This window comes from Porites lutea, chromosome 4, assembly GCF_958299795.1.
Source record: "Porites lutea chromosome 4, jaPorLute2.1, whole genome shotgun sequence".
NCBI classification, from domain to species: domain Eukaryota; kingdom Metazoa; phylum Cnidaria; class Anthozoa; order Scleractinia; family Poritidae; genus Porites; species Porites lutea.
Genome location: NC_133204.1, coordinates 20,304,246 through 20,311,745, shown reverse-complemented (window position 1 = coordinate 20,311,745; position 7,500 = coordinate 20,304,246). Strand labels below are relative to the sequence as shown.

Here is a 7,500-nt window from a genome sequence, read left to right as displayed (position 1 = left end):
GTAAATTCATCTCGGGTTTTGTTTTACCTAGGTAAAAATTATGGGAAGGTCACACTACTGATATCGGCTCCCAAAGTTTTCCCGCCAGTTGAATTTTTTGGAGCGTAAATTCAAGAAGGCAAAATGCGCAGGGATCTAGCTAATCAAAGAGACGTTTTTTTCTTTTATCTTGCTGTTATTTCTTACGCTAATTCAACGTGCAAGGTGAAGACGTAGACGACTTGTGCCCCCAAAATTTCCTTCACAGCGTGATCTAGGTCTGGTTCTGTCATCAAGACCTTTGGTGATGAGCATCTATTGGCTAGCAACCTCGGTATTTCATTTTTCCCTAGCTATTGCTTTGGGGTAGCTGTCAAGGTAAACTTTATTGTTCTCAAGACATATCCAAGACCCAGACGATAAAATTTCCCCGAGGTAAGTTACCTAGGGAAAAATCGGTCACACTTAAAAAATCAAGTTTCCCTAGGTAAACTGTCAACAAGTGGTGTTTACCTAGGTAAAAAGTCTGTAGTGTGACCACAGCTAATCATTTCCTTCTCTTGAGCCTAAGTTACTCATTTCCTAAAAGGGCTCCGTGTTACATCCATTGTGAGGAAAAGGCGGCAAAGGGAGAAGGAGTACTCATGTCAATCATGATCCCAAGTTGCAACACTCTCGCGTATATGAAATTCTCGAAGAAAAATTTTGCGCCGTACGCAAAAAATGCGACAGTAAAAAATTTAATAACAATAAATAAATATAATGTGGGGATGAAAAGTCTTGATCCAGCAATAATTGTTAGTGACACTCTTAAGACAAAAGCGTCTCCAAGTTTTATTTCTTAGGTTCTGGTTCCTGTTCCGGCTCCGGTTCCGGATTCCGGATTCCGGATTCCGGATTCCGGCTTTTCCATACGCCCCTTTTTGACAAAGGAATAATCACACTAGGAAATCTTGTGACAGACACAAATGTTTTACTAATCAAGCAGAATCTAAATGGGTTACCTTTCACACCTCTTGAATGGTTTCACTTAATTCAAATTTTTGAGGCCCTACCAACTCGATGGCGAAAATCCTTGACATCTTGCGGACCAAAAAGTGGTAAAACTTTTTTTTTGTATGATCAAATTAAACTCTATCTTAAAAACCAGGCCGTACAGATCGAGAGCGTCCTTTCCAAGAATGTTTATTCTGAAATTAGAGCAGGATATGAAACCAGACCAACTGCACAAGCGAGATTTGAAGAACAGTTTCCTGATATATGCCTTGATTGGCACGATATATATAAATTGCCTTTTAATGTTCTCATAGACACCAAATCCAGAGAATTCCAGTATAGAATTTTAAACAGGTACTTGACAACAAATTCTTTTCTTCATAAAATTGGTCTAGCAAATTCACCATTATGTACATTTTGTAAACAAGAGAGGGAATCCCTTGAGCATTTGTTAATTATACGTTCCTGTACTAAGAGCTTCTGGTCGGACTTTATTACTTGGAGTAATCAATTAAACATATCCTTAAGAGACCTTTCAGACAGCGATATACTTTTTGGTTTTTGGCAAAGGAAAGAAGACTACTTGTTTATCAATCATATGTTAGTCTTAGCTAAGCAACATATTTATGAATGTTGTAACAAATATACTTATCCTTCCTTTACAGTTTTTTTAAATAAAGTCAGTTATGTTCATCAGTTAGAAAAGAAACTTGTGAATTCAAATAACAAAGTTGCCGATCAGGAAAGTAAATGGGAAAAGTTTCAGCTATTCTGCCGTGGTAGTGAGAATTAGAATGCAAAAAAAAACTTCTATCCTATTTTATAGTAGTAATTGTACCTAAACAGTCTTTGTGTCAGCCATTATTTATGTATAGTAGGAAGTGTATTTTGTGTACTTGTAGTAGTATTTTATTGGTATAGATGTAATAATGCTTGTGCAAAAAAAATGATAATAATAATAAAAAAAAAAAGATGAAGGAGATACACCTGGATTGCTAATAGCAAGCATGAAAAATGAGGATACATTTTTTAAGCTGATGACACTATGACGCAGCTCCTTAAAGAATATGGAAATGAAATAGAAAAACAAATAAAAGTTGTAACTTGAGAAGTAAAAAAATGTATATATATATATATGAAAATCATATCTGTGAAGTGCAGAATTGTATGAGGGAAGATCATCGCACTTACGTACAGAACTCTTGCAGTTACAAAAAGAGAGCAGGAAAGAAAATTCCGGCTTTTACACAATTCGAACCCCTTACTTCTGTGATACTAGTGCACCACTCTACCAATTAAGCTACCAACCCAACTGGGAGCATTATATTTGCTGGTTTTCCCTCCCTAATTTATGGCCCCTCTGTTTGTCACAGGGTTTACTTAACATTGGGCAGACACCTACTTCAAATTGAGAACCCTGTGCACAAAACTTAGTTTTGAGACAAACAGCATATTGTTCAAGAACCTTCATTACACACCTGAAGTACATACAACTACGGGACTATGAATATTGATGCTAATACAAATATGAACGTGAAAGTCTTAACACAGAAATAAAAGGTTTTTCCTCTAGACACACGAAGAGCCAGCACTAAAGGGTATTTAAAAGGACAAGTACTTCGCTACACACATAAACTGTAAACCTCATTCCTTCCTCACTACTGGAGTCAACCATGTGAAATATGTGTGAAGATAGTTTGAAATACGTGTGAAAAATACATCTACTTTTTCACATGAATACCTGTGAAATTTAGTGTGAAAAAAATGTGAAAACTGAATGAAATGGGGTTCTCCTTTTCACATTATGGGACAACGTGAAAAAGCATGTGAAAAGGAAATGCGCCTAATGCATTTTTTAGCACGTGAAATGTTGATGTGAAAACATATGTGAAGTTTAGTAAAGGTATGCCCGGGTATAAGTACGTATGGTATAGTAAATTAAAATATATGAGACTAGCTTGTATAGCTAGCTATGCTAGCACAAAGTTAGCTAAATTGGTGTGAAAGTGTATGTGAAAATATGGATGATTCACGCAGGAACGGTGTGAAAAAAAAAGGGGAAAGAAGATTTTGCAATTTATTATATATTGTACAAAATCATAAATGCGGGTAACTTCAGATACAAATATTAAAACATGTTTAATTTTATTCAAAATTTCATAATCAAATATGTAAAAGAGCAGCTCAAGAAGATATAATGAAGAATTGAACAGGAAGGATGGAACAAAATCATGCAGACCTATATATATCTAGCTAATTATAATGAGTAATAATAATAGTCTGATGTTATTTTCATCTGACTGTATAAAATGGTTGCCTTGGTTCAGTGGCACCAGAAACTCATAAGTGGTTGAAACATGTAACTCGCGTTCAATGCTTGTGAATATTCACTTTTACCATATTTAGAAACCTTAGTGACAGATACCCATTTTCAACAAAATGACTGCCACGCAATCACCATGCAGATGTTTTAAGACAAGAGTTCTGCCTTTCAAGTTTAAAAATACACCGTTAAAAGACAAAAAAATGGAAAGAGAAAGTTCAAGAAAATGCTCAGCTTTTTTTTGTAGAGGAAGGGAAACTTTTCATCAGAGAAATCGTCCTTCGAGGAATACAACCTCGTTTTCTTCACGACGGAGGGCATAGTCTGTTTTGAAATGCAACCAAGGCAGTGAGGTTTTTGCTGAATTTTCAGTGACATTTTGCACTCTATGGCCAAGACAACTGCAATATTAGAAAGGTAATTTATGTATTTTTAAATGTTTCATAGACGTTTTATAAATTTTTCTCTCCGGCGCTAAAGAAAAATTACAAAATGTGCTCCGATTTGAGATGGATTTTGTGTTGAATTTTGCCATGTGCTCAGCCAATTTCACTAGCGTGAACGGATCCATGATTCAGATAGTGTTTTCCGAATTGCTTTTAAGGATTAACTTTTTAGATTTTGAATAAAAATTTTTGAGAAACGGCTTCTCTATTGTTTTGAGTTTGTTCATTCATAAAATTAGCTCAAAACACGATCATGACTACAACATCCAAGCTGAGTTTAAGCTTAAATGCTTCTCACATTCATCACACGCATCGCTTTTTGTGAAGATGTCAAGTTCAGGTTTTGGACACTTTTCGATACGCAGCTAATGAATTTTATTCAAAAATATTTTTTACTGTTTATTCTAGACTTTTAATACAAGAATTTTAAAAGCCTAAATGCAGTATAAGTTTACTGTGAAGAGGGTCAACGAGGCATCGTTGTTTGAAGTGACAACTTCAAGAAGTTGCGAGGACGTCAATGGGTTTCATAATGTTATGTTTGGTCCGGGTGGTGAGGCAATAATATCCTGCTCAGTGTCTTGGTAAGATTCCTGGTTTCAACCTTTGAAAGCTTTCTCAGCGTTCGGGAGTTTTTCCCCCGTTTGTCGGCCATTTTTTTCAAGCGGGTGCGGGAAGCTGAAGCAAAACTATGTCACGTTGTTTACGAAGTTTGATTATGGAACTTACTAAAATGAAAAATCACGAGCATTGGACAAAGCAGACATATGAGAGTTACACGTTTCAACTGCTTATGAGTTTCTGGTGGCACATAAAACGTAGTTCTTATATTTAGCGGCAGCATCCCTCATTACTAATGAGATGCCTTTGTTGTCTAAAAACTGTATAAGTACCGCATAACGTTCTTCATTTTTGGCTTCGTCGGGTGGTTCTTCTGACGGTAGAATCGTCGTCTTCAGTTTTAGCATTCACAAGTGCCCAAGAAATTTATTGTTATTTTATTTTATTAGCTTTGCCCTGAAGAATACAAAAAAAAAACACTGTAGATATGCAAACACTAGTAATAAGAACGTAACGATACACTCATAATAGCTTAAATATTAGGGCAGGGACACTGCAACAGCTAAAGCCAATTACTGCGGACCCAAAAAATAAAAAGATATTAGTAGAAATTTAAATCACATGCAGCAGCTAATTTCCTGGTCTAAAAACCTGGCTGTGTTACATTTTAGGGAAATACTTTTGAAGCTCCTTGGAGAGTCCGCATCATAGTTTATTGCTAGAGCCTGCGAGTAATAACCGTAAAGAACAGATTTAAAGTTCTCAAAAGTAACGTTATCTAGGTCAAGTCTAGTAATAAGCAGGTTCCAGATTCTAGTGGTTCTAATGAAAAAAGATTTCTGAAAGGTAGAAGTCCTGCAGTTTTTAGGCACAAGAGATTGAGAGCTCATTACGGATATACAGGTCCTTCGCGTGCATTCGTGCACAAAGGGAACAACAGATGGCTTTCCACAACTCGTAGTCATTCTCATCACCATTGAAAGTCAGTCTTTTCGACCTCGAGTCTGCACTGGGCCCATAACCTGTTGAACTGATTGCTTCTACTGGTTGTATTCTAACATCCAATAAAGACTCGAAGACATAACTGTTCTAGTTTCACTTCTTTTTCTTATATTCATCAAGAAAAAGCACGAGGCAAGAAATTACCCCATCATGCACCTCATGCGGGATCTTACAACGACGTAATATCCCAATGTGCTAAAAACATAACGCAACAACATTGTGCATTAGATAGATTACATAGTAACAGTACATTTGTGCATGCTTGAAAAGAAATCAGACAAATCCGAAAGTGATTAAGGTGAACATTTAATTAAAAATAAAGCACTTTAGTAGAATTGAATTGTGATTATACCACATTTTTACTCATCACTTAATTTTCATTTCACATACCTTTTCACAGGATTTTTGTATTTCACATGCATAACTACTTGATGTGGGTGGATAAAAATATTCATATATTCCTAGTCCATACCTGTCAAAGAACATGTGAAATTGATAGGAGGCTTTCATTTGTTATTTTCACAGGTTCTAGAATTTCACACAATTTGTTCACTGCATTTTTCACATGATTAAATATTTAACATGTATTTCACACATATTTTACATGGTTGACTCCAGTAGTGCCAATTGCTACTCAGGGCATCAGTCAAGAATCTAACTTCATAGAAGTACATAAGTACAAAACTAAGAGCTGATTGATGCGTACTATATTAAAGTGATCCTTAACATTTTAAAAAGATTTGCAAACTCAACTTGAACAAATGAAGAAATGAATATCGTCCAACACACCATAACTGCATAACTATGGATTGAAAAGTTACAGAACTCGAGCCTCCAACGAGGAATAGTCCCATATAGTTGGGACAGGGTCGCTCTTTAGGGTTTTAAACCTGGCCAGCTGGTAACTCTTAGCGGCAGGGGTTTAAATGAAAATGGTGAAATATTTAAATATTTATTGTTGTACCATAGTCTGACACTTTTAAATTTGTTGGCTACTTCAAACCATCCCCATCCCTGATGGGAATCTTCCTCTCCTTTCAGTAAATAACTACATTGCGCATACCGTAAATATGTAATAGGGGATTCAAAGAAAGTTCTTTCGTGGAGCCATGCAATCTTCTAAACCAGAGACCTGTTTCTCGAAAGTCATGGTAATTACCAGACCAGAAAGCTGTTTTACCTTTGTTCTGCTAATATTTAAGACAGGGGTTTCAATAGTTTTTTATATAACGTGATAAAAGTAGAGCTTCTTATCTTAAGCTTTTGACTTTAATGTTTTCCTTCGGACCTCTAAAGCTACAGGAACTGTCGAGAAACTGGCTCCCAGAAATGAATTTCACTCAGCAAACCGTAAGAAGATGGCTACAGAATGAAAGATGCACAATCATAGATTAGGATAGTCATGTCAGAACTCACTTAGAGAAATCATTAACGTCCCATCCTTTCTTCAGAAAACGAATTTCGTGTTCATTTAGTATAGGGTGGCTAATTTTGTTGACTACTCCTGTTGGGTCGAAATGCGGATATGTACTGTTCAAACAGTTTGACAAAATATGATGTGTGTGTGTGTTTTTTAAGAGAAACAACTTTTTCTGAATTTGATGTGGATTTGATTTTGTTATTATTTATTGAAAGTTATTTTATTCTTCAATGTATTTTTTTTTTTTTGGAAAAATCGAAAAAAACATGGTGGTCCATGGGCCAGTCCATGGGCCCACCCATGGGCGAGCTTAGGTTTTGTATAAACCCTGACGTTTGAGTGGCACTTGTTGCAGCTTAGATAACACTGAACATAGTTAATTCCATCTGGTGGGAATTGCACTTTCAATTGTTGTATGTTGTCTGGAACATCGTTCTGTCTAGTTATCTTTAGTTATCTTTAGTTTAGCTTCAATTACCATGCCGTATTTGGTCAAAGTTAAATAGTTTGCACCATTAAATTCTTTAACGGCAACATTTGATACATTGTAACTTTGGACAGATTTCATTTTCCTTGTGTCTTGTTCCCACAAGACCAGGCGAAGAAAACCACTGCCATCTGTAAACAAACTTTCTTGTTTAGTTAAAGGTTTTCCAAGAACATCCACAGTATCAGCAGTATAATTGAGTAAAACATGGCCGCCAATGTTTACCAGGGTATTGTTTTGATTCTCTTGGATTTCTTCTATTGAGCTGACTATAGCTTCCACGGTT

The 7,500-nt window shown here is 36.0% G+C and overlaps 1 pseudogene; it reads right to left on the bottom strand.

Moving 5' to 3' along the window:
* Positions 1–6,603: 6,603 nt before the first annotated feature.
* Positions 6,604–7,500, bottom strand: part of LOC140932862 (uncharacterized) — a 1,117-nt pseudogene continuing 220 nt past the window's right edge.